Raw genomic sequence first — 19,918 nt, 5'->3', positions numbered from 1 at the left:
AGATACTGCGCAGAACCCTCAAACTCCCAGGCCTCTGGTAGAGGACCCGAGGTTGAGGAAGACACATACCACCCATAGGGGTGAGAGGGGAATTTTTTTTTTTATATATATATAACAGTGAATAATTGAATTTCAATCAAAGTTGGGCTCCTACTTTAGGCTCCTTTAAAACTTGTTGCCTTAAAAACCACACAAGTTACAAGGAATTAAAATTTTGTTTCACAAGCAATTTGTACAAAATATTAACGTTAGATTACTAGGTATCTGCAAAAATCCTTGGTAATCCCAAAAGCTTCATGTATTTTAACATAATTATTTATCTGCAAATTTGCACTAAAAAGTGCCTTATCATTCATCATTCTCCTGATGGCATATTTCAGACACCCAATCATGGAACAGAAACAATAATATGTGACCAACTGCAAACTAGAAATAGTGACTAGTCAAAGTGAAAAGTTCATGAATGACCCAGAAGCTGAAAATTATTTGTCCAAATTATTCAGTGAACACTTGGGGAAAACGAACACATTGGAAGGAAATCATAATCAGTTTGTGAACATTTAAAGCACAGAAATTAAATGCAAAAAATAGGGTTGCCAGTTTTGGTTGGACACATTCCTGGAGGTTTCATCACATGATATAATTGTTAAAGATTAATCTTTAATTCCTGGAGACTCCAGGACAATCCTGTAGAGTTGGCAACTCTAAAATCTGTGTTTACAAACTGTTAATGGCAAGGAGGAAAAGAAGGTAACTTTTGCATCCAAACAGGGTCAGGCCTGGGGGTACCCCTCCTGTCCAAAGTCAGGAATAGTTTCAGATTTGCTTTCATGAGAAACAGCCAAAACAGCACTAAATCATAGACTTAAAGAGCCAACTTCAGCTCTCAATCATTGAACTTAATGTGGTTGCACCAAGGTACCTGGGAGGTGAATTTATCACATGATGTTGGATAAAGCTAATTTTCTATAAAAAGAAATTAGTGTTTGCCTTACGGTTGTGTTTTTCTAGCTTCTTTCCCTTCCCCCCTCAGACTTCACATTTCCTTCTATATTTTCAGGTATCTTTTCTTTCATCTCTTCCACCTTCAATGTTAATTTTTTAAGTGCACGAGCTTTAACTTTTCCCTCTAAAACATTCTTCTCCTTCAAGATGTTTTTCTTTTCTGATTTTACCTTTTTTCCCTTTCAGATGTTCTCTCTCTGCCCTCCTTACCCACCTTTACCCCAATCTCTACTAATCATTACCTCTCTAACCCACTGCTACTTCCATAACTGGTCTTCTATCCTCTCCCAGAACACAGGTCTTGCTCAAACTACATATAAAGTTGATGAGACCTTTTTAAACGGTCAATGGGTCACATAGCTAATTTGAGGGTATCACCTTCCAAATGTGATCAAGTTGATTGCCCTGTTAAAATGATAAGCCACCAGAAAATGAAAAGAAAATTGAGTTTATGACCTTTTTTGTTTCTGTATAATGTATACGGAAGGGCTGAAAGGGTTGTCTTTCTGTTTTGGGGGTTATTTGTTTTTTGTTGTAGCTGTTGTTTGTTTTAGAGTCTTCTTGGGGGGGTGTTCAGCAGTTTTTTACATTAGAAATTCCGATGTTCTCCTGGAAGACCTTATAAATGACAGGCAAACTAGTAGGATGTAGCATCACAGGAAAGGAAATGAAACCTGAGCAACTGAGATAGGAAAGTATTTTTAGTCAGAATGTTTATTTAAAGCTCTTTTTTGGAGGGAAGGGTGGATTCTGTTTCTGTTCAACACAAATTAAATTCAAACATCTGACAAACAGTTTGGTAAAAAGATCTCTTTGTTAACAATTTAACACTACCATCCCTTCAACAACTAAAGGGCAGGAAAGCTTCAAGTCTCTGGTCATCCATCAAATCAGGAAAAACCAAAGTGGTGATCCTAGTATTTCTAAGGGAAAGATCAAAGAGATTTAAAAAAAAAAATCAGACACCATAAAAAACCAAAACATAAAACAAAATAAAAATGGAGGTTGGGCATCACAAACACTTGCTTCCTTTTTCAGCCCACTTTTAAAGTAAAAGTTAAAGTTCCCAAAGCAATGTGAACTCACCCACATTGTGACAAATGTCATGGAACATCCAAGGGCTAGGCTGGATTTTTATATTACTGTCCATTTCTATTTCAGTGGCTCAGGCTGTCACATTCTGTCCCATATGTCCTGCCATGTCTTTCAGTTCTCCCAGACACATACAGCGATTTTCTTAGTGGGTCATTTTTTTTTTCTTTTTCTAGTGACTTTCTTCTATTTCTGTCTCTTTCTTGTGCCTTTTGTATTTTGTACAAAAAGTGTCTTGTTTTAACTTTCTCTTCTATCATAATGTTTACAAGTCCATTCTCCTTGGGTTTCCAATGGGCTGTATGTTTTCTCAGTTCCTATTTCCACTCTGTAATCACTGATACTATATTTGGTAAGTCTGCCTGTGTTTTGTTCATTTGACTCTAATAAGGTCATCTGTGTCAGGCCTGCTAACAATCTAGTTTGTTGTAATCTTTCACCTGCTCATACAATAGGCCTGCTGCTGTCTTTTTTCTTATTTGGTTTAGGGTAAAGTACAATTTTTAAATGTTGTTTTGTCTCTTAGTCCTGGTTGTAAATGTCATTGGGAGCTGGAAGTGATGCTACTGTACACCGGTATGGAGTGTGTACCTATCACATTTGTAGGTGTTTTGTGATTAAAGCTGGTCAAATAATACAAGAAGTGATTTGTAAATAAACATAGTGATCTCCCTCCACTGCTACTGGTAGGGTCATATTATTAATTCTTTACAAATAATCTCCTGTTTCTAAAGTGTTCATCATCCCATCAGGGAGCAAAAACACTGTAACGTAACTTAGCTGACCAATCACACCCCCTGAATAATGAAATTCATTCATTTCTCGTCATAAACTGTTAGACAAACAATTAATACAGTCATGGAAGTTCAGATAATTTTTTGAGTGATTCATGAATAGAAAAAAGTTAAATTTATAAAATAAGATATTCTTTCAGTGACTGAGGAAATGTATGTTGCTTTGACTGCAATGGCACCAGAAACAGAATATTCTCTTTTGAAGAGTAACTAGTGGAGACAATCATCTCAGTGCTACATTTCAGCCATTGTTGGAAACATGCATGTATTAAAAATGGGCCTGATTTTCCTCTCACTTATATTGGTAGAACTGCATTTATTTCAGTGGTAATATTTCTGATCAAATATCAGGTTCATAGCATTTATTTGCAAATCTTCAGGTGCAGGTTTACTGGGGTTTTGTCCCATATGTTATAATCTTTGGTTAGTTTTGGGCCCTGGATATTTCAAACATATATAAAGTAAAATTGATTGAATGACATTATCTATTCATTTATAATCCTGTGAGTGTAAAAATGGCAACTTTTGACTTCAAAGGTTTGTAGTAATTCACTCTTCTGCAGAGGATCAGCACAGGCACTATTGTCCTCAAAAGAGAGATTTAGTGGAACTGAAGTAGTACATACACACCTTGTGCTTAGGGTGACCAGATGTACTTATTTTATAGGGCCAGTCCTGATTTTGGGGTCTTTTTCTCACATAGGCACCTATTACCCCCTCACCTCCTGTCCTGATTTTTGACACTTGCTATCTGGTCAGCCTACTTGTGCTTATCTAACAGAGATGAGTTTCAACCCCCATGTCTATTTAGAGTCCTAACTCATGTCTTTAATGACTAAAATAAGTTTTTACTGCTCTTTTCTACATTTTAGCCCTGCAGAGATAGCACAGCTCTGAGAGTGCAAGCTGGGTACTTTTCCATTTTGGGCCTCATCAACAGAATTGTTTACCAAATGCCAATCAATGATCCCTGTGCAAACCCACTGAGAAGAAAAGAGGCTGAGCAGGAGCTGCAGAGGCACCAAGTGAAGGCAATGAGTTTGCATAAGAGTCAACACAGGCCTAATACGGCCTGCATAACCTTGTTTACTAGTGATGATGTGGGAGGAGGAAAAAGCCCAGCTTGCCACTCAGAGCCCAAGCTGAGTCTGTTGGGCTGATGGTTAGAGAGTATATCTGTGTAAACTGAACAGGGCTTGTTGGAAAATATAATTAATTAACAGTAACAATACATTTCCATTCCAACAACAAAATTTACCATTTTCTGTTCACAGATTCTAGATTATGTTAATAGATTCTAAGGCTAGAAGGGACCATTAGATGATTTAGCCTGACCTCCTGTATAACAGGAGTAGTGGGACTCGGAGCAGTGGGGGCTAGCACCCATGCAATGGAAATACTGTGGGGGGCTGGGTATCTGCCCCCAGCACATCATTCTGTGTAAACTGTGCATTTGTGAGGAAGAGCCAGAGGAGGAAGTGGAGGCAAAAGTGAGATCCACAGGGGCTGGAGAGGCCACTGCAGTGCTCAGGATAAGGCTGGGGATACAGTGACCAGGTGTCTGGTTTTGAACCAGAACACCCTGTCAAAATGGGATCCTGGTAGCTCTGGTCAGAACTGCTGACTGGGCTGTTGACTGTCCAGTTTGTGGCGGCACTGTACCGCACAGTGTGAGCATGACTCACCTGTGTTCAGCAGGCAGCAGTTGAGGTTCGCGTGGTGCACACCTCTCTCACTGCTGCCTGGCCCTCTTCTCTTCACACTCTTCATGTGGCTGGGCTCAAGCTGCAGCGTGTGCCCTGCAGCGAACCGCGGTCTGTCTGTCACCCCATTGCCAGCACCCAGGAGTTCGAGGTAGGTGTATCCCCATCTCCAAGTGCTGGGAATGGGGTTGAACCCCCATCCCCCTCACTGCATCCCTTCCTGTCCCCCTCAGCCCCCATCCCCCTCACTGCATCCCTTCCCCATTCCATCCTGTCCTGACCCCACACCTTCCCATCCCAGCCCTGTACCCTTTACAGCGCTCTCCCACCCATCCTATCCACCTTCCCATGTCCCTCACCCCCCACAGCCCTGCACCTCATTCACTTCCATACACTGCTGCATTCCCATTATGTCCCTATACACCCCTGTGCCCCCCACATCCTCAAGCACCTGTAGCCTTCTGCCTCCCCATCCCACCCACATACTCCCCACCCCCTCCTCTCTCCTTCACTGACCCCTCTCACTCCCACCTTGCTCTCGTCTTTGGCCTCTTTCCCTCTCCATCCTCTCTCCTCCACCCCCAGCCCCACCCATCTTTTCCCCTCCAGCCCACCCTCCTCCCTTTCCGGCTGGGTGATTTAGGCAGGCCCTGGAAAAAGTGTATGAAAAAGTGTCTCTGTAGGGAGGTGTGTGTATTGCTGCATGTGTGTATACCTATGTGAATAAAATTTGCAGCCTAACTCTTTGACTTTTATTTGTTTTGCTGGCTTGCACACACAAAAAAATTGATGACATAAAATATGTGTGTATTCATTTCATAACAAGTTTTTAAAAGAGATGGGAACTCTAAAAAAAATATATTATTTCTTAAGAAGTGAATGTTGTTGACTAGTAAGTGAAGAAGAGCCAGTGTATCATACATTTCTCCCCACCTTTGTTTAGCTACACTATGAACTCTTTGTTGCAGACTCCCTCTTTTTATGTGTATGTCTAGCACCTATCACCCTGGAGCCCTTATCTTAGTTGGGGTCTCTAAACACTGAACAACAATTGTAATATTAAATAATGTGGAAGTATATGTGTTAGTGCATGCTAGATCTACATGTGTATCTGCATGTAGGTGTGGGAGTCAGTTTCTACAGATTTATTTATATGGGTATCTGGACAGGTGTGCATTTCTGTGGTTGTGCTCTATGGATTTGTATTTGGGCTTCAGGAGTGGGCCTTTAACGAACCCATTGTAGCTGTGATAATGTGTGGTCCTAATTCCACACATAAAATTACAATAACTTTAGTGAACAAAAAAGATGGAGCTGGTCACAAAAAATGGGAAGAGGGGAGGGAAAGAATCATGAAAACCTCTGTGAAATTAATTTTTTTTTAAATTACCCTTTTTAACTATTTTGCCACCAGCTCTAGTGTCCTGTAACAAATAAAACCTGAACTTAGCGTAGTACATCTGTCAAAACTATAAATATGCCTGTTAGAGCCTTGTAGTGAAAATGAGTATGTAAGAGAGGACAGGGGAGAGCAAGCAATGGAGGGAGAGGAGAATGGAGTGAAGGGGGTAGGACCTTGGGAAGGGGTGAGGCAGGGCCTCAGGGAAGGGGAGGGGCAGTGGGCAGGGCAAGGGTGTTCAGTTTTCTGGAAATAGAAAGTTGGCAACCCTAGCTGAGGAGCAGGTAAGAAACACACTCCCCCGCTACCAGGTCTCACTAGCTCCCAGCACTCCCCTTGCAGAGCACCCACCCTGCTCCCTCTCCTATCTCTGAGACCTTGATCACTCACCTCAGCTCTGCTGCCCTGACTCCACCCACTCCCCATTCAAAGTGAGCTTTGCCACCTCTGCTGCATAACACTGGCTATAACACTTCTCCAAAATAAATTCCTCCAACCAGCTGTAAAACTCAGCACATTTGATATGCAGTTGCGAAGAGAGGATAAACACAGTCAGAGCCCCCAAGAGCAGAATGCAGACACACACTTTATTGGAAAGCAAAACACGTCTAGTAGACACAATTACTTTTTTAACTTAAACTTTTAATCTGATGTGGATGAAAGGTGCCAGGGTGACAGTCCGAGACACTAAAGTCCTCCTTTAGCCACAGGTTCAGCACAGACAGCAGCAGTGAGCTCACCCTCATGCTGTCCCCGCGATAGCTCAGGCCAACCACTTGAACATGTACCCACAGAATCAGGTGGTCTTAAATTTGGGAAGCTAGTCCAAGCCATCCCTGGGCCAGAGTGGCCAAACTGCTATTTTTAGTGTGTTAGCTTGAGCAGAGCTAGCATGTTTCAGTTCATCTGTGCTGAGAAGCACCATCCCAGCTGGAGTGTAGACATACTCTTTGATGAGATTACAACTGCAGACTTCATCCTTCTCCACTTAAATTAGTAGGCGTTTTGCCATTTAATCTTTCCCCAGAAGCCATCCTGCCTCCCCAATACCACCTCCTTCTGGCCTGGTCTACACTACGAGTTTATTTCGAATTTAGCAGCGTTAAACCAAATTAACCCTGCACCTGTCCACACAACAAAGCCCTTTATATCGATACAAAGGGCTCTTAATATCAGTATCTGTATTCCTCCCCGATAAGGGGAGTAGCGCTGAAATTGGTATTGCCATTTCGGATTAGGGTTAGTGCGGCCGCAATTCGACGGTATTGGCCTCTGGGCGCTATCCCACAGTGCCATTGTGACTGCTCTAGACAGCAATCTGAACTCGATGACTGGCCAGGTAGACAGGAAAAGCCCGTGAACTTTTGAATTTCATTCCGTTTGCCCAGGTTAGAGCGCTGATCAGTAACAGGCAACCATGCCAAATCCAGAATCAAGAAAGAGCTTAGCATGGGACCGTATGGGAGATACTGAAGCTGTGATCTCCATATGGGGAGATGAATCTGTTCTATCAGAGCTCGTTCGAAAAGACGAAATGCCAAAGCATTTGAAAAAATCTCCAGGCTATGATAGCAGAGGCCACAATAGGACTATACAGTGCTGCGTGAAACTTAAGGAGTCTGAGACAAGCGTAACAGAAAGCAAGAATCAAAATGGACGCTCACAGGGGAAGGGAGGGGGACTGAGGATCTCTAGCTATCCCACATGTCCCACACTCTCTGAAAATCATTTGTATTCTTGTGAGCTCCAAGCCTGAAGGGTCAAAAACATTGTTCGCGGGTGATTCAGGTATCATGCCACAGCCCCCCACCCCCATGAGAAAAAGAGAAAAAAATCGTTTCTCACCTTTTTTCATTGTCACTGCTGCTTACTGGAGCTGCTGGCAGACACGGTGCTGCACGCGCTATACAGAGAGCATCCCCTTCCTTCCCAATGGTAGATGGTGCATATAAGTGTGTAAGGAGGCGCCCTGGCTCCCGCGGCACCTGAGGGGGAAGAGCCAAGCAAGGCACCTCCATGGGCGGAGCCAGTACGCCTGTTCCCGCCCCGGAAGTCAAGGGGCGGGACAGGAAGTATAAAGCCAGGGCCCAGAGCTCAGTTGAGCCCAGGACGCCGAAGAGCACTAGACGTTAGAGGCCCGAGCTCCCGCTCGGGCCCAGCTTGCCCTGTGCTCACTATCCCGAGGAGTGCTGGCCGACCTACCTCGGGCCAAGTATCGAGGAGTGCTGGCCAGACCTGCCCCGTGCCAGTATCCTGAGGACGCCTCAGCCTGAACTACCACTGCGCCCATGTGGGCCGGAGGAGCGCCAGAGCCTGTTCTCGCCCGCAGTTCCCGAGGAACCTATGGTCTGGGACCCACCGGAATGCGCCGACGGAGGACAGGTACCAGGAGGAGGCGGGAAGTTGGAAAGAGCCCAGGGGGGCTGACGACAGTCCAGGGCCGCAGAAGCCCGAGCCTTATGGCCGTGTTGTATCGCCAGGATCCCATTGACCACCCTGTCCGTGTGTTTTCGGTTGGGACCCTACTGATCACACCTGTCAGTGTGTCAGTCAGGTCCCCACTGACCACCTTAGCGGCGCCCGCCGCAACAGGCCCCGGGCTTGGAACGGCAGAGGAGTGGGTGGGCCTGCGTTCACCCCTCCACCCGTAACGGTGGCAGAATTCCCCCTTCACCCAGAGCCCTGAGCTGTTCAACGGTTTGTTGTTGCCCTGCCCCAGAGAGGCCAGACTGAACTGTCTGTGCCACACCACTGCCCAAGGGCCCAGAGGCACCTAGGCATTTGTTACCTGCTCGGCCCTGCCCCAAAGGGTCAGAGCCCGAACTGTTTGGTGCCCGCCCTGCCTAAGGGCCAGGGCCCATAGACCTTATTTGCTTGACCCTCAAGTACAGGACCGGCGTGGAACCCGTCCCACTGCCTAGAAGAAGGCACCCTGGCTCCCCGCCGCACCTGAGGGGGACGAGGCCCGAACCAACAGGCTTACAATGTGGTACCAGAAGTGGGGAGTTCCGCCTAGAATGTGGGCACGAACCCTCAACGCCGGCGAGCGAGGGCCTACGGGTGAGGGAGTATCCCCCCCATGATGGATGTCCCCCAACTCGCCGCCCTGCTGGCCGAGAGCCAAGAACGGCAGCAAGCAGCCCACTTGCGGCAACAGGAGGAGCAGCAGGCCGCCCAGCTCCAGCAGCAGCAGCAGCTCGTGGACCAGCTGGGGACTCAGCAATGCCAGCTGATCCAGGAGCTGATCAAACAACAACAAGAATTCCAGCTGCAATGCCTGCAGCACCTGACGGCAGGCCGAGCTACCCGCGACGGGGGCCCGTTGGAAGGCCTCGAAGGGACCCAAGAACCCCGCCCCCCGATACGACTGACCAAGATGGGCCCCGATGACGACCCCGAGGCCTTCTTGGTCACCTTTGAGCAGGCGGCAGCGGTCGCAGGCTGGAGCCCCAACCAGTGGGCCTCCATCCTGGCCCCCTACCTAACCGGGACGGCTCAGACAGTCTATCGGGCCCTGTCTGCCGAGGTCGCCCGCGATTATGCCCAAGTGAAGTCAGCTATCCTGGACGCGCTTGATGTCAGCCCGGAGACGTTTCGGCAGCGGTTCAGGAGCATGACCTACCCCGCCGCGGCCCGGCCCCGGATGGTGGCGCAAGAATTGCGCGAGACCTGTTGACGCTGGCTGCAGCCGGACCAGCGAACCTCCGAGGAAGTGGCAGAGCAGGTAGCCCTGGAGCAGTTTACCCACATCCTGCTCACACGGGGACGGGCCTGGGTCCTCCGGCATCGGCCAACGACTCTGGCGGCCGCCGTCAGTCTGATGGAGGACTTCCTGGGCGGAGACCCCCGTGGGCCCCACTGGGTCCGCAACCCCGTCCGGACCGGGACGCTGCCACTCCGAGAGGAAAGCCGTACCCGCCCGGGCCACGGCCCCAAAGGCCCAGCCGACTCCGAGCCCAGTTCCTACAACCCGCGAAGGCGGTGGAGCCCTCCTAAGGACTCCCCCAGGGCTGGGCCCCGTCCGGGACGGGGCGGTTTGGGGCCCTGTTTTTCCTGCGGCCGGACCGGACACCTGCAAAAGGACTGCCCCCAGATGGAGTGTGCATATGGGCAGGTCTGCTCCGGGGAGGCTCGTGCCCATCGCCGCCAACCCGCCAAGATTACAGCGCCCGTGGTGGTGGAGGGATGCTTGACTGTAGCCCTCCTCGACTCACGATGTGGGCAGACTCTGATTTGCGACCGCTTAAGCCCCCAGGCAGGTACGCCCCTGGGGGTCATTCGCTTACAGTGTATCCATGGCGACGTGCGGCCCTACCCTAGTACACAGGTCCAATTGATGGTAGACGGGGTGACCCGCCAAATGGTCGTCGGCCTCGCCACCAGGCTCGCCTACCCTGTGATCCTGGGCCGAGACTGGCCCGAATTTGCCGCCGTCCTCCGCCGGCATACCGGAGGCGGCTCAAGGCCCATCCTGGTGTTGGAAGGAGAGACCCCCGCGACGTCGGAGGACGACCAGGAGGCCCAGGAGACGGAGAGGGACCAGCCCGGCCCACTACTCCAACCCGCCAGAAGGGAAGAAAGCGACACTACCACTCCGGGGGAAGGGTTAGGAGACGGCTCAGCCCTGACCGACTTCTGCCGAGACCAAAGGGCTGACCCTGGCCTCAATAGCGTATGTGAGCAACTTGCCGCTATCGATGGAACGGTCCTCGACCCGGACCGAGCGCCCAGTGGCCGCACTTCGAGCTGCGGCAGGACTACCTGTACCGGATCGAGCAGGACCCACAGACCGGGGAGCCCCGAACTCAACTCCTTGTGCCACAATGTCACCGGCAAGCCGTCATGAAGCTGGCCCATGAAGTCCCGGCCGCTGGACATTTGGGACCGGAGAAGACCCTAGCCCGCATCCTAGGGCGCTTCTATTGGCCGGGGATTCAGCATGAGGTGAAGGAGTACTGCCCGGATTGCCTGCTGGCAGCCTCGGCGAGGACAACCTGCCCGGATTGCCAGCTGGCAGCCTCGGCGAGGACACCCAATGCCCCACTGGTCCCGATGCCACTGGTCGAGACCCCCTTCGAATGGGTGGCTATGGACCTGGTAGGGCCCCTTCCCAAGAGCGCTGCGGGGTTCCAATATATTTTGGTGATGCTGGACTATGCCACCCGCTTCCCCGAAGCGATTCCCCTCCGTAGCATCACCAGCCGCACTATCACGGGTGAATTGGTCAAGGTCTTCACCCGTGTCGGCTTACCCCGGGAGATCCTTACGGACCAGGGGACCAGCTTCACCTCGCGGCTATTCCAGCAGGTGTGCAAGATCTTGGGGGTGCGACAACTGCGGACCTCCTTGTACCACCCCCAAACCGATGGCCTGATGGAGAGATTCAACCGGACCCTAAAGGACATGCTGCGGAGATTTTCCCCCGAGGACCTTCGCTGGTGGGACCAGCTGCTTCTCCCCTTATTCCTGGCTGTGCGAGAAGTCCCGCAGTCCTCCACCAAGTTTTCCCCATTCGAGCTGTTGTATGGCCGCCAGCCCCGGGGTCTTCTCGACCTGATGAGGGAAACCTGGGAGCAGACCCCGTCACCCGCTCAGGGACTCCTGAAATACGTGACCCAACTCCAGGAGTGGCTCAAACAGGCGGGGACCTTGGCACGTGCCAACTTGAAGGTGGCTCAAGAGCAGCAGGCTCGGACGTATAATAGAGGTGCCCGTATCCACGACTTCCAGCCTGGGGACCGCGTCCTACTTCTCCTTCCCTCCACTGAATCCAAGCTCCTGGCTCGGTGGCAGGGCCCCTACGAGGTGGTTCGGAGGGTGGGCCCGGTCACCTATGAGATCTGCCAGCCAGACCGAAGGAAGAAGCTGCAGCGGTTCCACGTTAACCTCCTTAAGCCCTGGCGGGAACGAGAAGGATTATTGATCACGCCCTACCCACCAGAACCGGAGCTGGGGCCCCAGGTGCCTCCCCCAGAGGACCCCGAGGGATCCCGGCTGGGGAAGACGCTTACGGGGGAACAGCTCGAACAAACCCGCTGCTTCCTCCGAGCCTTCTCTCATACCTTTACAGCCCAGCCAGGGTGCACCTCCTTGGTCTCGCACCGCATTCAGACTGAACCAGGGGTGGTGGTCAGGACCGCGGCCAGGCCTCTCCCCTACCACCGAAGGCAGATCGTAGTCGACGAAGTGCGAGCCATGCTAGAGTTAGGCGTGGTTGAGCCCTCGCAAAGCGAGTGGCGGAGCCCCATCGTCCTCGTCCCAAAGCCCGACGGCTCCCAATGGTTCTGTATCGACTTCAGGCGCGTGAATACCGTCTCAAAGTTTGATGCCTACCCGATGCCCCATGTGGATGAACTACTGGCCCGGTTAGGGGAGGCTCGGTACATCACCACCTTGGATTTGAGCAAAGGATACTGGCAGATACCCCTGGAACCAACCTCCAAGGAGAAGACCGCATTCGCCATGCCCATCGGCCTATATCAGTTCACGCGGATGCCCTTTGGCCTCCATGGGGCACCTGCCATGTTCCAGCGATTGATGGACCGCCTCCTCCGCCCGCACCACGACTACGCCGCGGCCTACCTGGACGATGTGGTCGTCTACAGTCAGCAGTGGGAGACCCACCTGGACAAGGTCGCCTCTGTCCTATGATCCTTGCGGGAAGCCGGGTTAACCGCCAACCCCAAGAAGTGTCGCATTGGCTGGCGAGAAACCACCTACCTGGGGTATACCGTGGGGAATGGGCAGGTAAAACCGCTCGTCAACAAGGTACAGGCCATCGCAGCCTGTCCTCCGCCCACCACGAAGCGCCATGTCCGGCAGTTCTTGGGGCTGGCTGGCTATTATTGACGCTTCATTCCCCAGTTTGCGACACTGGCCGCCCCCTTGACTGACCTCCTCACGAAGGACAGCCCCCAGCAGGTTCGGTGGACCTCCGAGTGTGACGAGGCGTTCAGATCGCTTAAGGCCTGCCTCTGTAGCAAGCCCGTCTTGTTCAGCCCGGACTTCCACCACCCGTTCATCTTGCAGACCGACGCTTCCGAACTGGGGCCCGGCGCTGTCCTCTCGCAGGAGGTGGACGGGGAGGAACACCCCATTCTGTATATCAGCCAAAAGCTGTTCCCAAGGGAGCAGAACTACGCGGTGGTTGAGAAGGAAGCCCTGGCAGCGAAATGGGCCTGTGACGCCCTCCGCTACTACCTGCTGGGGGCCCCCTTCACGTTGGTCACCGACCACTCCGCCCTCCAATGGTTGTACAGAATGAAGGACAATAACATGTGGCTCCAACGCTGGTACCTGGCGATGCAGCCCTATGCCTTCACCGTCTGTCACCGGGCTGGAAAGGACCATGCCAATGCGGACTTCCTTTCCCGCCTGGGAGGTATGGACATGGCTGTCCCCGGTACCCGGGAACCAGCCTTGAGGGGGTGTGTGTGTAAGGAGGTGCCCTGGCTCCCCGCCGTACCTGAGGGGGAAGAGCCAGAGCAGGCACCTCTGTGGGCGGAGCCAGTACCGCCTGTTCCCGCCCCCCGGAAGTCAAGCGAGCGGCGACAGAAGTATAAAGCCAAGTCATTGAGCCAGACGCCGAAGAGACAGACGTGAGGCCCGAGCTCCCGCTCGCCCAGCTTGCCCTGTGCTCACTATCCCGAGGAGCCTGGGCCGGACCTACCTCGGCCAGTATCAGAGGAGCGCTGCTGGCCTACCTCGGCCAAGTATCCCGAGGAGCGCTGGCCGACCTGCCCCGTGCTGGTATCCTGAGGACCCTCAGCCCTGAACTACCCTGCGCCCACTTGGCCGATGCGCCAGTGCCTGTTCTCCCCCAGTTCTCGAGGAACCTATGGTCTGGGACCCACCGGAATGCGCGACGGAGGACAGTACCAGGGGAGGGGAAGTTGAAGTAGCCCAGGGCGGCTGACGCTCAGGCCGCAGAAGGCCCCGAGCCTATGCCGTGTGTATCGGCCAGGATCCCCATTGACCACCCTTCGTGTTTCGGTTGGAGCCCTACTGATCACCTGTCAGTGTGTTTTGGGCAGGAATCCCCACTGACCGCCTTAGCGCGACCGCCGCTACCAGGCCCAGGCTGGAACGCAGAGAGTGGTGGCCTGCGTTCCCCGACACCCGTAAACCGGGGTGCAGAATTCCCCATCACCCAGAACCCTCAGCTGTTCTACGGTTTGTTTTGTTCGCCTGCCCAGAGGCCAGAGCCTGAACTGTCTGTGTCCACCCTGCCAAGCGGGCGGGCTCCTAGACTTTGTTATCCGCTTGCCCTGCCTCAAAGGTCAGAGCCCGAACTGTTTGGTGCCCGTCCTGCCTAAGGGCCAGGCCCATAGGACCTTATTTGCTTGACCCTCAATACAGACGGCGTGGAACCCGTCCTGCGCCAGAAGGAGCGCCCTGGCTCCCCGCCGCACCTGAGCGGGACGAGGCCCGAACCACGGGCTTACAAAAGTGGTATTCGTCATCGCTGTGAGTTCTCCTGGCTGCCTCAGTGAGGTCGGCCGGGTGCGCCTGAGGCCAAAAATGAACGACTCCGGTCATCCCTTCTTTAAGCTTTGTCAATGGAGATTCAGTCCTGCCTGGAGTATCGTAGCAGTGGAGGACTGCCTCCTCCCCCCCTCCCTGCTTTATCTCTGCTTGCAGAGGCAATAAAGTCAGTGTTGTTTCTTATTCCTGCATTCTTTATTACTTCATCGCACGAAATGGGGACACTGCCACGGTAGCCCAGGAGGGAAGCAACGGGGTGGTGTTGTTCAGGGGCATCCCCTAAATGGCATGCAGCTCATCATTTCCATGGATGTCTAGACCTCTGCACGCGGCAGCGTTTTCCTCTCTGGTTCTTTAGGAGGCTTGCCTGATATTCTAGGCGGACTGACTCTCCATTTAGACAAACTTATGACCTGGAATCAATTCCCATTTTTTGTCCATGCGTCCCCGCCGACCTCACCGGGCCAGCCAGGAAGCACCCCAGGGCAGCAGCAGGCGGTACAATATTAACTGGGTAATAGTCTCTGCTAACATATAAGGCAAGAGATGCTGTGTGTAGCGCTGCAGTACCATGTCTTGTCAGCAGCATCCAGTAAACATACGGTGACAGTGAAAAAAGGCTAAACGAGCTCCATGGTTGCTTCCTATGGTGTCTGCCAGGGCAATCCAGGGAAAAGGGCATGAAATGATTGTCTGCCATTGCTTTCACAGAGAAGGATTTATGTAGTGACGACATTACCCGAATCCCCGCGGCATCTGTTTGCCCCATCATGCATTGTGATCTCAACCCAGAATTCCAATGGGTGGGGGAAACTGCAGGAACTATGGGATAGCTACCCACAGTGCAACGCTCTGGAAATCGATGCTAGTCTCGGTACATGGACGCACACCGCCGAATTAATGTGCTTAGTGTGGCCGCATGCTCTCGACTTTATACAATCTGTTTCCAAAAACCGGTTTCTGTAAAATCAGAATAATCCTGTAGTGTAGACATACCCTCCCAGACATTCAGGCCACAATCTAGGTGTTACCTTTGACTCAGCCCTCTCTGTAGACTAGACCAGTCATCCAGGCTGTGTCTGAATCTTGCCACGACTTTCTACACAACATCTCTAATATCTGACCTTTTCTTTCAGTCCACACAGCTAAACTCCAGTTCAGGCTCCCATCATCTTCCATCTTGACTACTGCAAATGTCTCCTTTTTGTCTTCAACAAATTCACCCCTCAAGTCTATCCAAAACACTGCTGCTAAGATCATCTTTGTTTGCATCTCAACACTGATCCCACCCTCCCCCTTTATCAGACACAATTTGATTTTCCCTTTAAGATCCTTCATGGTTTAGTCCTACATAACTCTAATATGTTATTGAGCCATTGACTCCCACCTCCACCCTGTCAAAAATGCCAGTTTTCTCTCAGGCGCATTTGTACTTTCTCCCATTCTGCCCCTTATGCATGGGAGGCATGCCCCATAAACATCCACAAAGTCTCCTTTTTCCATGGTCCCCCTTAAAATCTCACCTTCAAATTCACCTCTCGTGTGATGCCTACAAAACTCTTGACAATAGCCATGCAGTTAGTGTGTTAATGACCACTGCTTACTATATGAAAATGACCGTTCCCACTGTTACTTGTCCCCTCCCTTTGTTAGTTTATTATATGCTAAGATCATAAGCACATGGGGACAGGGTCTATCTGTATGACGTATGTACAAGGCCTAGAACAGGGGTAGGCAACCTATGGCACGGGTGCCGAAGGCGGCATGCGAGCTGATTTTCAGTGGCACTCATAGTGCCTGGATCCTGGCCATTGGTCTGGGGGGCTCTGCATTTTAATTTCATTGTAAATGAAGCTTCTTAAACATTTTAAAAACTTTATTTACTTTACATACAACAATAGTTTAGTTATATATTACAGACTTATAGAAAGAGACCTTCTAAGAACATTAAAATGTATCACTGGCACACGTAACCTTAAATTAGAGTAAGTGAATGAATGAAGACTCAGCACAGCACTTCTGAAAGGTCGCTGACCCCTGGCCTAGAACAATGGTGTCTACTTTCCTGACTAGGCTGCAATACAAATAATAAACAGACAATAATAATGATTACAATAGGAGTGGAATCGCACCCTTAGTGGCCCATTTGTGCCAGACGTGGAGATGATCTTTGATCAAGATATCATTTCATACACTCCACATCATGGTAATCTGTGTCAGAAGCAAACAGATCTAACATTATAATAAGGATAATATTTCACATTTCTATAACACCTTTTCAGCCTAAAGGATTCCCAGAGCACTGGAGTGGAGACTCTATATGTAGGGCTCACTTCCTCTATCTTTGAAACACAGCCATCTCTGGGGTGGAAGAAAACAGCCACTTAACAGGACACCATACAGAAAGTGATTAATACCATACGCAATTAAAGCTGCTGGGAAAATTTTAAGCAGGTGAAATGTAGTTACTCAAATTAGAATTTAGCCATGACTCTGGGGTTATCATCCTACTCTTACAAGAAAATGCCAATTTTATAATGGCCCAAGTGGTCAGAACCTCAGTTTTACATTTAATACAAAAAGTGGCTTTTCCAGCAGCTCATCATCTTGTCCCACCATGCTGGGGCACTGGGTTAGCACTGCCTCTCACTGATAGAAGAGACTTACATACTAAGGCACAAACATCAGTTTCGATAGCACCTGTGTTTTCCTGGGTTTTTCTTCTGTATTGAAAATTTCCTTTGTTTTTAATTTTTTGGGAATATTTTCCCAACCAGTTCAGGTTGCTATGGAAAATTTAAGTTTGCTGCAGATTTCAGCATGGAGGCACCATAGAAATCAGAGTGGCTGTTGGAGAAATGGAGATGATGCTCTAGTGTCATCAGCAGTCTATTCCGTTTCAATCCAAACTGGGATTTAAGGAGGCTGTTTGAAGTGACACTAGCCAGCACAAACTGTGTTAGTCAATCTGGGAGCTGGACAAATGCAGAGACACACAGGGTCTGTCTTTGTCCAGCAGTCTCAGGAAATGTCTTCGCAGCTGTCTGGAATCAGGGCCTGCAGCAGAGCTAGTCTTCAGGCAGTCTCATCAGAACAACTGGCCTGCAGCAGGCTGCTGGATTGGTCATGCAATGTGATTAGCTGCAGGAGCCAGCAGGCTGGCTCTTCAGCCGGCAGTTGCAGCAACTCCTTGGCTACTCTGTGCTCATGCCCATCACTGTGCTGCTCCTGGGTTAACTTGTTCCTGCTGCCCCTGCCTTGCACCCCTCCTTATGGTGCTGCCTTGCTCGCTCCAGTTCCTATCCTCTGTCTTGTCTTTGGCTTCTGATTACAGACTCCAGCTTGACCATTGGCTTCACCTTCTGACTACTGACTCCAGGTCTGACCCTAGTCCCTGGTTTCTGATGCCCGCTCTAACCACTAGGCTAGGTCACTCTCATATCGGTTGGATGACAGATTGAGCATCCCCTAAAATTAGGGCCAGGGATCCTCAGTGCAAGCATGAACCCTACTAGGTCCTAGTGGAACTGGTGGACACTGTTCAGAACTTTCAGGTACAAGTGACTGCCCTGCAATCAGAGAATGCTGCCCTACAGGAGCAGATTGCTCTGCTGGCTCCTCCTACTCCACCCTCCCTGGAACCAAAGATTCTGCTGCCTGACAAATTTGACAGAGATTGGGACAAGTTTTTTGGGTTCCTGAACCAGTGTTAGCTCCTATTCCTTCTACACTCCCGATCATTCCCCATGGACCAGGCCCGTGTGGTTGATTGGGAGTCCTTGCTGGGATTCCCACTTTCGGGAACAGTCCTGCCCCCTCTTGTGACAATTACAGGAATTCATTCAAACCATGTCCCTTATCATGGATGACTGCAACCAGGTGTGGACCATTGAGACAACCCTTCAGGCCTTATGTCAGAGATGCCGGCCCATTGCCAAGTACACTGCTGAATTTCATCATTTGGCTTCTGGCACTGCATAGAATGAGACAGCACAGAGCCATCACTTCCATTTGTGGTTAAACAAGAATATCAAGGACAAGCTTATGTGGGTGGAGCCTCCATCCAGTTTGAACAATCTGTTTGACTTGTGCATCAGAATCAATGATCACCTCACAGGGCTGAGGCTGAGTGTACCTCAATTTTCCAGAGGCTGCCATTCACCCCACCCATGACACCCCAAGCACGCTGAGCTTCCCTGGCACCAGAGTTCTTGAAAGCTAACCAGGTTTGCCCACACCTCTCTGACTCCGAGAAGCATAAGCCTAATGCCCGGCATTGGTGCTTATATTGTGGGGAACCTGGCCATCTTGCCTTGACATATCCAGTGAAGAATCAGATGGAACCAGGGCTGGGAAATGCCAGGTCCCAAGCCAAGAGGAGTGGGTCCAGACAGAGATGGTCTTCTCCCACCTCTGGTAATTCCCAGCAGCACCATGGGGCCACAATTGCACTTCAGGACCATCAATCCAGTTTCCGATGCAGATCCGAATACTTCTATTCATTTTACTACCAGTAAGCTTCAAGATTCACTTAGAGGTCCTAGTTGACTCCGGGGGCCTCAGGTAACTTTATGGTCTTGAACTTTGTTAAGACTCATATGGTTCCCACCATATGCAAGGACTATCCAGATCTGGTTGAGACTCTTGCTGGGTCTCTTCTCTCCTTGGGACCAGTAACCCACCAGACCTTGCCAGTAATGGTTATCACCCTCTGGGGGCATGAGGAAATCCTACAATTTGGATTAATCCATGCCCCTTATGCTCCCATCATCCTAGGTATACCCTGGTTTACCACTCATGACCCCCACATTCACTGGCAGAAGGGGATCCTACACATTAACTCCAGATATTTCTGGTTATCCTGCCTTCCAGGATCTGAGAACCAGACTGGTATGTTCTGTGGTTCATGTCATGTGCTGGAAGACTCTCACCCTCAGGCAGCAAAACCACTGGGACCCTTAGTGCCCCTGAAGCTCCATCTGCCACAGCCAAGATCTCCCACAAATACTGAGACTCTGTTGATGTTTTTGACAAGGTGAAGGCAGACATCCTGCCTCCGAATGGGACTTACAATTGGCTGATCAATCTCTAGCCCAAAAGCAAGATCCCATTTGGTAGACATATGCTCTCTCTGAACCCAAACTTGCAGCAGAAAGCTCAGAAGAGTTTCATCTGCCCATCCACATCCCCAGTGGATTCTCCGGTCTTTTTGGTCATGAAGGACAGCTCTTTGCATGTGTGTGTTGACTACTAGGCCCTGAGCAAGGTGACCATATGAAACTGGTCCCTGCTCCCATTTATGAACAAGATCTTAAATCAGCTATGTGTGGCCAGTATTTTGATGAAGATAGAGATGTGTGGTGCCTATAATCTGGTGTACATACATGATGAGGATGAGTGGAAGACCACTTTTCATGTTTAATACAGCCACTATGAATATC

The 19,918-nt window shown here is 50.3% G+C and overlaps 1 protein-coding gene and 1 long non-coding RNA gene across 4 annotated transcripts in view; both read right to left on the bottom strand.

The window, feature by feature from the left end:
* FAM131B (family with sequence similarity 131 member B) overlaps positions 1-19,918 on the bottom strand; it is a 60,377-nt gene that overhangs the window by 27,047 nt on the left and 13,412 nt on the right. The gene's annotated exons all lie outside the window — the stretch shown is intronic.
* Positions 1,580-2,906, bottom strand: LOC116815540 (uncharacterized). The gene is made up of 2 exons (XR_004371506.2): positions 2,092-2,906; positions 1,580-1,928 (listed from the first exon to the last, which is right to left on the bottom strand). It is a non-coding gene; the product is annotated as an uncharacterized LOC116815540 (long non-coding RNA).

Source organism: Chelonoidis abingdonii, chromosome 1, assembly GCF_003597395.2.
Source record: "Chelonoidis abingdonii isolate Lonesome George chromosome 1, CheloAbing_2.0, whole genome shotgun sequence".
In the NCBI taxonomy this organism is placed as follows: domain Eukaryota; kingdom Metazoa; phylum Chordata; order Testudines; family Testudinidae; genus Chelonoidis; species Chelonoidis abingdonii.
This window is presented reverse-complemented; position numbering and strand designations above follow the sequence as displayed.